Source organism: Carassius gibelio, chromosome B6 (assembly GCF_023724105.1).
Source record: "Carassius gibelio isolate Cgi1373 ecotype wild population from Czech Republic chromosome B6, carGib1.2-hapl.c, whole genome shotgun sequence".
NCBI classification, from domain to species: Eukaryota; Metazoa; Chordata; class Actinopteri; order Cypriniformes; family Cyprinidae; genus Carassius; species Carassius gibelio.
The window spans coordinates 26,388,713-26,403,991 of NC_068401.1; the positions used below are offsets into that span (position 1 = coordinate 26,388,713).

The following is a 15,279-nucleotide window of genomic DNA, read 5'->3' on the forward strand; positions in this document are numbered from 1 at the left end:
TACAGGAAAACTGTGACCAGTAGTGCAGCCTTCATCTTTACTATGAGCGTATGACTTAATGGGAACAGCATTAACCATAGTGTGCTGCCATCTGTCCAGCACATTAGTGTGTTAAAAAGCCAAGGGGAAAAAAAGAGAAAGAAATGAGAAACTACGGCATTGCTGGTATTTTTGGCTCAGGAATCACTGAGCACGGCCACCTGCAGATGGTGAGGTGAAATCGAGATGCACGTAAGGGTTGTAAACGAAAGGACACAGACATAAATAAATAAATAAAGCGAGTGATAGCAGAGGAAATAAATCCAGGTGTCCATGTACTTTATCAGGAGCATTATCGGCTTTATGGCAGGGGGAGACAGGGCTGCTGCCTATGTTTGTGGAGAGATAGTGGGAAAACAATTTTACCCTCCTTTGCTAATTCAGCTCTTCGCCTGGATGGAATCGCATCATCTAAATAAGGAAGCAAAATGTTTTACTCCTTTGCATATAATGGATCTGCGATAAGACGTGACTCGTCACTTGCCTGAATTACATTTCCACGCATATTATTATTTTCCTGGCAGGCACGTGTTCTGTGTGCCTTTAAAAAACCTTGCCATTTCATATTCCCTTGACGATAAAAACAACAGGCACGGCTTGTTTTATGTTTGCGTTAAATATCCCTCCATGACAGCGTATTCGCTGACAGATTGATCGTAGCTCTTATGTGTTCTCACAATGTTCAAGCAAACACTGAGAATCCCGTCAAGAGCACCAAGGTTCTCTCGCCTGGTTAAAGCCCTGATTCAATACTCATCCGCAATCCATACATCGAACAGATTCGACAACAAAACATTCGTTGTCACACAGGCGCACATAGCTTTCAACCCTTCAATAACCTCTTTTGAAGCTGAATTAATGTGATTTCCTTTCAAGCTCAGCTTTGAATAGCTTTCCTGTTACATTTTGCCAACAACAGTTTATGAGTGTTTCTTGATCAATGGGGGCATTTTATGTTCCAGGGGCTGGTTTTTATAGCAACTATACAACTACAACTACATTTTATACCTTACATTATAACTGTCCCTTAGAGTTGATGTCCGTTCAACCAACAATTCTCCCTAAAAAAAGGTGATATAAAAAGGTGCATTTGTTTATCTAGGAGGCAATAGTGTCAGTGAACAGCATGTGTGAACAGCATGAGATTACATTGCAGTGGGTCCCAACCCTATGTCTCCTTAATTAAACACACCTGATTTAGGTCAACAGCTCATGAGTTAAGACTTAAGTAAGACCTAAAAATTTGTTATGCCAGAGAAAGGAGACATGCAAAATGTGCAGTGTCGGGGTGCCTCCAGGACCAGTGTTGGGAACCACTTACATACTGTATGAAAAGCGATGTCCAGTAAACAAAAAAACTGAGGAGTTCATGTAGCTGAAACAGAGCATTGTGTAAACAACATCAAGGTTGTTGGATCAATTCCTAGTGAATGCATTAAAGCGATAGTTCACTCTGAAATAAATAATTCTGTCACCATTTATTCATACACAAGTCATTCCAAACCTGTTTGAAATTTTTTCAGCTGTTGAACAAAAAATTTGATAATGACAGAATTTTCTTTTTTGGGTGAACTATCCCTTTAATCGAAACACACACACACACGCGCGCGCGCATGCACACACACCTTGAATTACTTTGGCTAAAACGATATGTTAAATGTAAATGTTGTCAAATTGTGAAAATATTATTTAATTGTGAGTGTTTAGGATATATGAAATGCTAGTAATGAAATAAGCCTTAGCAATACAACCTAGTCTGCCTTTTTCTCAACAACTGACATCACTACAACCGAAAATGTTTGTATAAAAACTATATATATATATATATATATATATATATATATATATATATATATATATATATATATATATATATATATATATATAAACGTTTACGTTTATTTATACCAAGACAAAGAAGCTGGAAATATCATACCAGATATATAAAACATTTAATTCCATCATTTCTACTACATAACAAGAGGTGCTTTTATATGTGGCGAAAATTACGCAGGTCACCAGTGAATTCACCAGTGATGTTTGCAGATGGATATTGTTGGTGGGGAAATTAAATAAACTAGAATGAGAGTGTGAGAAGTGTGTTTTAAAAGCGCACAGGCCCAAATGTACTTATAGCTGAAGAAACATCACATGCACCCATGAAACTAGAATTAGTGTTTGATTTTACAATTGAGACAGGCCAAAATGAAATAGAATGGTGGCTCTTCTTAAGTGCAGGAAATGAACTTCCAGATGCCAGGCAGTCAGTAAACAGCAGTCCAGACAATCAGCAAATGGGAAAAAAAAGGAAAACGGCTGGCCTGGAGCTTTTGGCACCCACTGTGTCATTACAATCAAAAGGCGATCTACATGTATATTTACACTCCAGCACCTGTTCCGTCATTTGCGTCCCTTCAGGAAGTAAATCAGCATCACGGTCCGCAGCTTTTGCCTACCGTCCAGCTCCGCGCAATCAAGAGTGCCGGCAATCAGCCGGGTTATTTTCTCCGCGCTGGCAGAGTTAGTAGGCCACTTCAGTGCATTACCTCTCTCGGCCCAGTCGTGAGACTTGTCAATGCGGTGCAATAAAAAGAGATTGAGACTGAAAGTTGAGATTGAGTTTTATTGTCATTTTTACTGCGCCTTACGAACATCGATTTGCCTGGGCCAAGTCAAAGCAAGAGATTGGAGCGACTAATACCACGCCTGCCATCGTAAAAATCACAGACTGCAAAGTCAGTCTGAAGAGTTGATTTTATGTCTTGAAAATGTAGTCTCTGGGTGCTGAGCCTATTTTTCTCGCCTTTAGCACAGCAATGTTTCTGCATTTCTCACTCTTTCTTGCTCTTATGCTTTGCTTGAACACGAGATGCTGGCCCCAAAACAGCATTTAGACTATTCAGCCACAATTTAAAATGAATGGATGTAATTGCATTAGATAAACGTCAAACCAAGTGGCATAATCACTTTTGGAAGCACAGAAAGCAGCACACTCTAAAGCAAAACATGATTAAAACGTTTAAACGATTTTACTAAAACTGTAGTAACTCTGGACGTGTGTCCATGGGAAATGTCTTACTATATATACTGTACATACTGTACACATTACACATATCACTTCTTCTGAAGAGTTACTGTACCTTCATAGTTATCCACTAACTGGGCAGCAATGTAAACGCCTAATGTTTCAGACACATACTTAACATACAGTATACTCACTAAAAATCACTGTGGGACCAGTTGGTTAAAAGTACTTGCTTCACTCTTTGAAGTATAGAAATGCAGTGGCAATGCCATTTTCTTGTAAAATTTTATTGTTATATGCATTATTATTATGGTGTCTTTACCAACCATGTACTTACATTAAAAATAATGAATTGCTTGATACAATTTACTTACTGTGTACATGTTGTATTGCATTTCATGGAAGCACTTTTTATTTATTTATTTATTTATTTATCTATTTAAAAGACAGCATTTTACGATTCAACAGATAAAGTGTCCACAATTTTAATAACAATTGAAAAATAGAATAGAATAAAATATAATTTTTTGAAGTTTGCTTTTTCTGCTCTGCACATGTGGAAGTCATGACACCATTTGAATGCCTCGGGGATGTCACTAATGTGAGTTTATATCCCAGCTGGTTTACCTAACGCTGACACTATCAGTAATTCGTTTCCTCCCTCAGCTGCTTGTCAAAGCAACAGCTGGGACGATTGAGCCTCGGAGCCCCACGCAGACCAATGAACTAGTCCTGAACCAATCCTGCTCTAAATCTTCATACCCCTCCACATTATATTTATATAGCCTGTATATAATGTCAGAACAGGATGTTTGGAGCTCTTACGGGACATACCGGATTCTGCTGTCCAGCATAAAAGACAGCACTGATGGGATTACCCTAGCCTTCAAAGATTTGTTTGTGTATTTATTTATCTCTTGGTATTCAACCCCAGCGCAAGCTCATCAAGTCATCAGCCCGCCAACGGAGGCCACGCTCCAAAAAATGAAGGGATTAAAAAAAGAGTTTAAGCCATGGATGTGTTTGCTCGGCACTTTGAAATACACCCGTTCACTCAGCATGTGTTTATGCTGTGCTTAGACGCCAGTTCTCAACCAAACAACTGCTATGAACCATCAGACCATATTCAACTCTAATCTGTTTTGGTTCTTATATTATTAAAGAGATTTACTCCTGTTGTGGAGTGTAAACCTATCAAATTAAAGGGGCCATAGAGAGAAAGCTTAGGCAGAAACGTAGAAATGTCTTTATAGGTGTGTGCAGTCAACTGTTGATGTTGTATTACAACTAATCTCATTGGTAAGCACCTTCTTGACACCCTAAAAATGCCTTCGAGACTATTTGTATGGTTTTTCATGCAATTCAAAAACTATATACATTGCTACTTTTTTTTATTTTTATACTGTCAATTAATGCATGAATCTCTGTAATATACATGCATGGTGTTCGGTACGTCGCGAGGGGAGAATGCACTTCTGAAAACCATTAATAGAACTGAGCATCATTTTTTTAAATATTTTAACCCTTCCGAACGCAAGTTTAAAATACTATATCTGAGCCCCCAGTGTGAATTTTTTTTTAGAGAAAACCATTGTTTTTGAATGTATTGTCATATTTTTACCATGATTACGCATCATGCCTGTCATGTGACACAACGCAGCCACAATAGATCTGTATGACACATGGATCACTTTTTTTTGTGTGTGTGTCTATGGATGCACGCGTGAACGCTGCAAATACTATGTGCTTCAAATCAAAGCCTCAGCAGTCTAACAGCACTCGTCAATGTCAAATGACTGAGATGGCCAATCAAATCAAAGTAGGTGGGGTTTACTCTTCAAAGAAGCAGAGTGCAAAGCGTCAGTTTAACGTTAAAAAGAGAGGTTAACCAGAAAAATTAAAAATGGCATGTCATGACGAAAAGAGTAAACCACTGAATATTTGTGACAATATGACAAGCACTCAGGGTGTCCGATCTGGCTCTGCGCTAACCGAAGCGCGAAAGTGGATTTAAATTCAGCAGTTGATGACGTGACGCACTGAAAGTTCTAATCTAGAATTCTGCACCCTGCCAGATTATTGATGAATTACACAGACGGGAAGCATGGGGAGATAAAAATAACAACATAGCTGGTCTCATGGTATCATCGCTAACTATCAAAAACTTTATAAGTCCCACATATGATTATTAGCTTGAGAAATTCAAGCCGTCGATTTCACATTCACTTTCATATGCAATTTTTAACTACCACATTCCTATTCACAATCATTCTAGTGGCACATGAAGGCAGCATCAGTGAAAACAGACAGCTTTAGCAACATTAGCCTTACAGAGTGCCAAGAAGTTCTTTCAGAAAGGCAATTTTGAAAACAAACGCGCAATACTTACTTCTTCTGGAGGTGTAGCTGGATCACGAACAGTTGACACTACTCCATCCTTCAGGAGCAACTTTTGTGCAAAAAGTACTGACCCTCATTCACAAAACATTATCTGATGTAAAATGATTAGACATAAAATAGGGAGCATTTTCTTCGAAAAACAAAATGAATCCACCTCATCTTCAGTGGCTCCGATTTCGGGAGTAAATGGAGAGAGCTATGTGTATTTATATATCCTGCTACAGAACACCTAAAACGCTTGGGAGACATTCTCTTCAGTACAGCAATGGCGGACTGTGTACAACTCGCTGTGAACTAGCTTAAGGCCGTACTATGTTAAAACGGCAGTGTCTGTCAACATTCATGGACGGGGCCTGTGGCTAATGACTTCACACTAGCACCAAAGCTGAAAACAGGTTGTTGGGAGACACTGCTTATTATTTAAGGGGATTTAAAAAAATGGATTTGGATTTTTGAATGGGTGGATTTTTGTCATTATAGGAGGTTGTGTACACACATACTGCCAACACACATTTATGTCCGAACACCTTGCAAAAGTGAATTTTGCAAAATAGGTCCCCTTTAAGTTATAATACAATTCACCAATTATATACTGTAGTTTACTGCTGTACCTGTTTTATACCTGTACATTCTATGATGATTGCTTTTATTTTACCAGACTGTCAAATGTAAGCAGACCTCATCATGTGAATCTTTAACTACACCTTGTCATTTGAACAACCAGTCAGTAACTTACACTGATTTAGGCCTCTATATGTTTTTGATTCACTAAAAAGTACTGACTCAGTAGAGTCTTTCTTTCAGGAATCAGGCCACCCTGATTGTGCTGTATATTTCTCAGATCAATTCATTCAGTTCATTGATTTAGGTATCAGACTTCACTGTTTGCGCTGTATGTTGCTGATTCACTAAAAAGAACCAGGACATAATTGATGTGATTAAGCTGATTGTGTTGTATGCTTTTAACTCACTAAAATAATTGACTCATTTGAATCATTAGTTTGAGAATCGGACTTCACTGTTTCCTCCGTACATTTTTAAATCACAAAAATAAACCAACTTGTTAGAATCGTTGGAACTAAACATCAATATTCTATTTTTATTTTTTTATTTTTTATCCATTATTGGTATGTCCATGTCTTTTAGCTTCAAGATCATCAATCATGATGAAGCTAAACTTCAATAGACCTGATCCATTGAAAAAAGTTCTAAAAATCAAGCAGTAAAATGTATAAATGTCATATGAACTGGATATTTTTTTCTTAATGTTTCTTACTCTATGCAATATTTCACCACACAAAATACATTATGGTAGGTGAAACCAATTTATCCGCAAGGCGTAGCAAATGAACCCATATTTAATGTAGTCTGGGTCTTATTTTATTGCATTTTGTATAGTTTTAGAGGGTTTTTTCTCTATCTCTCTTTTAAAATATGACAATATAAAAATGACAAAATGTACAATATTACTATTGCAGAAAAATGGACCAAAATACTGTTGAATTGTTGAGAGACATAGAAATGTTTGTCCAATAAAAATCCGTCAAGTACTATATGTCCCCCATAATACCACCTGCAAGCAACTAGCAATAAAACGGCAAGTAGCAAATCATGGTTCACAAAGCCATTTCAGTAGGAAATGTGTCAATATAGAAAATTGTGTTCATTCATTTTGATATGAAGGTCTGCAGTGTATAAAACAGTAAAGCATGGCGCTAACGGCTAAGATCATGGGTTCAATTCCCAGGGAATGTATGAACAAATGTGTAGCTTGAATGTGAGAACTGTGAAAGTTTCTGTGAATTGCAGGAATGTAAATGTCTACAAACCAAATATTTTAATCTCTTATTGTATCATTAACTTTTTAAACATTGTTTTTTTTCTCAAATCCTTGAAATTTCAAACCTAGTAAAAATCTTCAGGGTATATTCTGTGCTTTCATATCTCACAGACACATTTTAAACAGTTCACAATCCTGCTGTTATAAAGCTAGAGGCAACATATTTGTAATATGGGGTTTTCTATGCTATAGTGCATTTCAATGTGATTCATTACTTCAGATCTTTATATCCTTAAATTTGCAGTTCAGCAGAGCTTAAATTTAAATGCCCTTACTGATTTGTAATTGGAAATCTATGCAAAATGCTCATGTATTATTAGTGCAAAATCCCTTTCTAAAATTAATTCAGTTGTTTGTCACTGGTTTGCATTAATTTTTCAACTTTCAGTGAAGTGTAACAAAACTTGAATGAAGCTTTACTCTAATAAATATGCATACTCAGTGTTTCCTTGTTTACTCTGTCTATTTTTAATAGACGTAGTCCTACTTTGAGCTTCAATATGTCAACAAGTTTTAAGCTAGCAGTGCTTTATACGTTAACTTCAATCACAGTGCAGATGTGATTTAAACAGTGTGCACGCTTAGTATGATGCACACTTTCTAAATGTATGATAAACCTTAGATCTGCATGATGAAAGCATTACATTGACTGAATAATGACGTGCTTTTTTCTGCAGTAAAACCTGATTAGAGTGTCTAAAGCAGTGGACTAAAAGCCAGAAAGGGGAAAAAATCACTTTTCAACATTTATTATGAAATTAAAAAGATAAAATACCACTGTTCAAGCAATGCTCAGCAGAAAACAAAAAGAAAATCATAATATTAGTAGTCATCAAGGATTACTTGAGCTGCATACAGATTGCAGTGGGGAAGTACATTATAACAAGCAAAAGAAAAAAATATGCAGAAACAAACCATAACAGTCCATTATAGAGTAACACAGCACATTAAGCAAGATTACCAGGAGGTCAATTTACATAAAACATATTTTATGTACATTATAAATTACGGCGAATGCAGTGGAGGGGTGGAACAGAAGAAGTTCACAGATTATGGTAATCAAGGCTATTAATCTGAAGAAAGGGGAGGTGCTGTGATCTGACAGGATGACTCCTTCAACCTTTGGAAAGACCCTACAGGGCTCGTTGTGTCATAATGATGTCACTGTGTCAGAGAAACAGCACTTAGGGATGGTCACAGTACTCTCTCAAAAATAAAGGTTCTTCAGTGGTTCTTCCCCTTCAGGGTTTCTTGAGTTGGTTGTATTGCTCTTTGGAGATTAAAAACGTTCTTGACAGTACCTTACAGGCTCTTCAGATCAAAGTAACGGTTTCTAAGTTGTTTAAAGCAGCACAACATGCATGGTTTTCTTTGAGGAACTCATAATAAACTTGTTCTATGGCATCGGGATCTAAAAACCTTTGTGGTTTAAACCAGAACCTTTATTGTTAAGAGTGCACAGTGGTGCTCATGTGGGACTTCTGTCTTATGTCCCAATCATGTTGAGATGAATTGGTGCACATTAGATGAACCCCTACTGTACCTCAGGTGAGCATTTGTGTACAAAAATGAAAAAGTGTCCAGAACATCACAAACTAGTCAAGAAACATTTTCTTCCACCATATCTACTTTGGCCATTTCATATTGTGTGAGTCATTACCCAAATGCATTCAAAACTGCAGCATGTAGGTACTGTAAGATGAAATAAACAGAGAGACTTCTGGTGTTGTCATGATAGGGTTTAATAACTTGTTTATATTCTTCATTATATATAATTAGGAATCATGCAATGCCAATAATCAGTCAATGTTAATATGTGTATGAAAATGAAGGCTAAAAATATGGAATGAAAAATATGAAAGGCAGAATGTACTCATATAGTCTGTCAAAGATCACAGAGTGGATCCGGGAGCCATCTCTTATCAATCAGTTTGCTTTATGAAATGAAATTATGATGAATGGTGTTGACTTTTGCTTGTGACTTCAGCAAATGAGCTGCCAGAGGAAACAACACACAGCTACACATATTTGAACATTCATCTTTTTCTCTTCTTTCGACTTCAAAAATAAAACAAAAACATTTCGAAAACATCCAGACCGAAAAACTTACTTGATATAAGTTCATGGTCCTTATTTAATACGTATTCGGACACTCAAACCTTGCTTAAAATGTACAAAATTTCAAAATCAAGTGGAATTTATTTTAGATTTTGTGGAGTATGTAGACACTGTGAAATATTAGTGTTAAAATTCATGTTTTACCTGTGTTCGCACTGCTTGAAATTTAAAGGAAGTTCTAAATACATAATGTTAAAGGTCTTTGCAAACATGGGTAAGAAATGAGTAAGAAAAGTCTAGAATTTTTGTATCATTGCAGGTGTAAATTTTATATTTTGTCAAATGAAATTCATTCCTTTTTAATTGTGCAATGAATGTCCAAATAATTTTTGAAGCCATCAAAGTTTATTGTAATCACATTTACTCTAAAGTCGTGAGAGTAACTGTGTGATGACCTTGACAATTATGAAAAAAATCAACAACAAATTTGAAAATCTTAAAAATCCTGGTAATTTACCAATGGTCTGTGTTAGTTTGGTTAATGAATAAATAAAAACTCTAGCATAACAGAAGCATTTCTTTATTCTGTCCATGCAGGGGAAGGAGGTCTTGATTGAAGTTCTACCAGCAACACCTTCTGAACGTCTGTGCGAATGTACAGTATAAGTCTTGAGCAAACTGAAACATTCTGCTAGCACCCAAGTGGGGTGCCTTCAACCCTACCTCAAACTTAGTTTGTTCTCTATATTTAGGAGTTTTACAGGCTTTGCAAAGGGCATCCTGAGGCAATGTTCCATTCTTACACCGCCTCAACTGTCTTCCATCAGTACCCTATCAAAAGCAGTTTGACAGTTTGGCCCAAACAAGGACTATAACTGCAAAGTACTTTATACAAAGTGAGTTCCACTTGAACTTCAGAAGCTGAGACTCACAGGGACAAAACAGGGAAGTTTTCACCTTGGCGTTGGGTCCAGAACATGCACAATCAACAGTCTGTTTGAAAGATAAGCCTGCTTGCAGTTGACAAACTGCACTTGAGGTAGACTGGATTACATAAGAGAAATGGACAGCCATTTAAATTTCATAATTGTAAGCCACTGCCATTTGGGCTGAAATGGCGGGACTGACCCTAGAATGGATTTGGAGAATTAGGAACCTTCCCAAAGACAAGAATCTTTGGTTTCCAATGTGTATATATGGGATAAACCCAACCTTGGGGTTCAGCTAAATGTTAGATTGTGTAAAATCGGTGCATTGAAGGCTGAACAATTAGAAAATGCATCTCTTGTTCATCTTTTTCATACACAATTGGTTTTAAATAGGGATACTTCACACCAAAATGAACATTCTGTCATAATTTACTCACCTTAACCTGCATGATTTTTTTCCTTCTATTGTTCATGAAATGAAAGTCACTTGGGTCCAAAAGAACTCTGGATCCCACTGACTTTCATTGGGTTGATTAAAAAACGCTGAAGCATTTTTCAAAGTATCTTCTATTGCGTTCTACAGAAAGGTATACAGGTTTGGAGTGACACAAGGGTGAGTAAATCATGACAAAATGTTTATTTAATAATAGAACACTGCACCGATCCAACACTATTTACATAATATTTAATCTAGGCTCCCGTAAACCAGTCAAAGAGGAGCCCAACAATGCGTAATAATGAATTGCAGAGGCTCTTTATGCAAGACAATGAGAGGTATCAAGCAGCCGCAAGTGTTGTACCCCGACTAAATCTCTTTCCCTGGCCCAACGGAGCCCCTCCATCAGCTCAATGTGCCAGATATCGCAACAGACATCCCCCTCAGGTGCAATAATGTCACAGTCCATTAATCTTCTCAAACTTCAGGCCCTGATCCTGGGAGCCCCGTCCATGCTAATCCCTTATTAATGTGGCAAATGAACCTGTGGAGAAAGAACTACTCCCTCCCGGCCCTTCACCATCACAATGCAGAGTCTATTACCACCTTCCGCCCATACCGTCTTGAGTCTCTACTGTTTGCATTAGGATGTCCATTCATTGAAGCATAAAGCCACTTGAGAGAGGCTTGAATACACACACACACATCTCTTCATTCCACATATTATTCGCTCCGTGCCCTCGCTAGTAACCTTTGTCTAGCTCACATATGGCGGAGCGCGAGCCTGATGCAAGAGTAATCTTTTAAGATTCAATGTTGCAATTCAAGTCAGCAACCGGGCACTTTTGTTTCATTTTGGTTTTGTCTTAGCTCGTTGAGACTCTCAGGAAAGGCGATGCGTACAGATTTCTTCTATTATGTGACAGTGGGAAAGACCTGACTGCACTCTGCTTTGCCAGATTAGAGGATAGCTCGGCAACAGAGGAAACAGTGCATGAGAGACAATCATCTGGTCTCTAAAAACAGTCCAGCAGAATCTCTCGGGTCTGATTGCTTCCTAATCCAAACGGAATAACCGCATCTTTTCGGAATAATTCCAAGTCATTACTGCTCACACTCACTGGTAGAACTGTTAGGCTCCCCTCAGGGCTCGGATACATATGAATGAAGCTCTCTATAAGAATCTATATTCATGGACAAAGATCTGATAAGAAATCTGAATCTGATAGACATGATGTAAGTGACATTCTTGAAGTGAAATCTGAGCAAGTATGAGTACGAGCAGACACTCTCCAGCATGAAGCACAAATGCTCTTATAAATGCTTGCATGAGTTCAGTTTGCTATGAGCAGTCACTTCCCAGTTTAATTTCTCCAACTGAGTTTATTAATCAGGCTTGTTGAGGAGTTTTCCCGCAGAGCGGAGTCTTGCACATGCACGCTTAATCAATAACCTAAATGTTTCATGCACTTCGTAATAGACTTTTTAATGCGCCTCCATCCTGAGAAGCTATTGAACCGTGATCTGTGCGTGTGTGTTTGCCCCATGCAATAAAAAAAAAAAAAATACAAATGAGAAATAAATGGCCTACTCAGATTATTTTGCCATAAAGGCAGTTCATCAACAAGTTCTTTGGAAGGTGAGTGATTTGTATCTCTTGTATATTGAATTTCACTCTCAGAAGCACAGTAAAGTGACAGAGAAATGGGCAAGGAATGATACACATTGTTTCCTCACAGTGGAAATTTTCCTACAATATATTTTATTATAGGAAGCAGGATTGAAAGAATCATTTGGCCCATGACTAGTAATTATATGACTTAAAAGTTTATATGGTTTAAAGAGTAGAGTGTGGCTCTAGCAGGGTCATGAGTTTATTTTCAGGGTAATGGATGAACTGAAGAATTATAAGCGTAGAATGCAATATTAACTTGCTTTGGATAAATGCATTAACATCCAATGAATCGCTCATGCAACCAATGCTTTTGATTAGTCTTAAAGGGCCAGTTCTCCCCAAAATGTAACTTCTGTCATCATTTACTCACACCATGTTATCCAAACCTGTTTGACGTCATTTCTTCTGTGGTGCACAAAAAAAAGAAAAGTTTTGAAAAATGCTGGGATGCAAAAAAAAGACACTGGACCCTATTGTTCCACAGAAGAAGAAATGCATAAAGGAAAGACACGAGGGTGAGTAAAGGATCACAGAATTTCATTTTGGGGTGAACTATCCCTTCAACGCTCTAGTTTTACACAGCCACCTACATTTTTTTTCATTACACTGCGACCAAGCAGACTGAAAATGGTAGTGTTTGCTTCACCCTTGACTATCAGGCAAGTTTGCATGTGCTCATTGTTGTTTGCACTTCTTCAGTTCAGTTGGTGAACAGAAAGGCCAAGTGTTAATTGCCCTATGGCTGTCAGCAGTGGTTTTGGGTGCTATAATAAGCTTTCCACTGATGTGCCTCTAGCTGTGCTAACTAGCCCTGCATGGAGGCTGCCCTGGTATCTATGAGCTTTAGAGAGGAAATGCACAGTCAGTGGCCTTTAAAGGATCGAGAAAGAGACACAAAGGGCAACCCCTGTTCAAACACGGACCCCTCTGGACTGAGCAAACAGCACATTTCACAGTGTGGTACAATCCATCTACAGCGTTGACAGGCATCTGTCTCTGCACTTACAGTAGCGGCTATTGTTTTGGGTCACTGAGTCATTCGTTAAGGCATGTACAGCATGACAGCATGGTTCCCAATAGGACAGTAGCTGCAGAGGCCGCTCTCTTGGCCTGGATTGCAGTTCATTATGTAATCTGTCGTTCTACATTGGTGTACTCCTTTCTTTCTCCCTAAAATGCAATCCTTAGACAGGAAGAAAGAAAGAGAATGCAATGAATTGCTTTGCATATGCAAAATCATTGAAAACCTTTTGAAATGCTTCATCAGAATCATTTGACGTTCTCATTTTGGAATGGGAATGGGATGAGTTTGCAGTGTAACCTATCAAAGGGTCATATCCTGTGTGGCCTGCATGTCCAAGATCTAGATGGCCCACACAAGAGCAAGCCAACCCAGACGCCCCCATCCTCCACTCTCTTCCGCCCGGAAACCAATATTAGACAAGCTTTTGTTAGTACAGCTTTAACGCTTAAGGAAATGATAAACGATCTTCCACACACTTAATCTGGAAATATGCGGGGTTGTGTGTGTTTACTTACTGTAGCTAAACTTTGTGGACCAAATTATCCCCTGAAGTGAAATAAATCTGATAAAACTTTTCATTGGGGACATCCAGGGATGTACTTCATTTGGTAGAGCAATTCATGCAAAGAAAACAATGATTATTTTATTTTAAAAATGCAAATATTTTCTTTTAGAGCAACAGGCTTATTCTGCAGAAATTACAGTTTGTAACTGAGAGACAGTCTCCAAATATAGTTTAAATACATATATCTAAACATTTATGTTTGTGAGTGTGTTGATCTACTTTGTTATACTTTGGGCCCAGAAGCTGAAAAAAAACTAAAAAAAATAAAAAAAAAACTAAATTGAACTAGAAAATAATTCATAACTCATAAATATGGTTAAAATACTTATATTTAGATTTTAAATAAACACAACTAAATAAAAGCACTAATTTATATCTTCAAAGTGGGGGGAAAAGCTTCCATGAACAAACAACAACAAAAAATAAAAATAAAAACAGATCATAAAGTTTACAAATATTAAACTGTCCCCAGATGATAGTCTGTAGTAATGATTAGTATAATAATTACAACAGAATTAAAACAGAAGTCCTTATTTAGATAGTTAAGCAAACAAGTGTTTATGTGTTTGTTCTCCGACGGTTAGATCTTATCTTATACACCTCTAACAGCCATTACCAATCTGTTGTGTATTCTGTCCATCATTAGACATGAGCTGTTTACTGAGAGAGATGCTCCCATAGACACAAACACACACGCAAACAAACACACACACACACACACAGACAAGGGGCAAGGGAAAGGCAAGGAGACAGAGAGAGATGAAAAGTAAGAGAGAGATAGAGAGAGAGTGAACGAGAGAGAGCGTCAGAGAGAGAATGAACTGCCCCCCACTTCTTCCCCATGCATTGCGCACACACACACACACACACACACACACACACACATTGCATGTTGGCCCACAGCCAGAATATGCCATACAGAACAACAGTGCCACCTAAAGGTAATATTCCCCTCCCTCCCTCCCTCCTACCCACCCTCCTTCAACTCTTTCTCATCATCTGGGTTTTATACTATGAGATGCTGTGCTTGGCAACTCGCTTTAGTGATTTCGCTTCATCCAGTAGAATTGTCTTTGAGAAATATGCACAGTTACCGAAAGCGAATGCTGTTCTATACTAAATATCTGAGACAGTTTATTGGCTTAGTATTTGGATACCATTGGATTTAATGAACCAGGAGATAATGTTTAATGTTGTGTGTGCACATTTTCTCTATTAGTAGATTAACTGCAGTCCAAGATAAATTAAGAAACTGGTATCATAGAGAATGCTAATTAACAAATGCAGA

The 15,279-nt window shown here is 37.7% G+C and overlaps 2 protein-coding genes across 4 annotated transcripts in view; one reads left to right on the forward strand and one right to left on the reverse strand.

Moving 5' to 3' along the window:
* LOC127959601 (protein unc-50 homolog) overlaps positions 1-15,279 on the forward strand; it is a 922,469-nt gene that overhangs the window by 502,731 nt on the left and 404,459 nt on the right. The window lies entirely within an intron of this gene.
* The window catches only part of LOC127959591 (protocadherin-9), a 257,971-nt gene that overhangs the window by 229,441 nt on the left and 13,251 nt on the right, over positions 1-15,279 (reverse strand). The window lies entirely within an intron of this gene.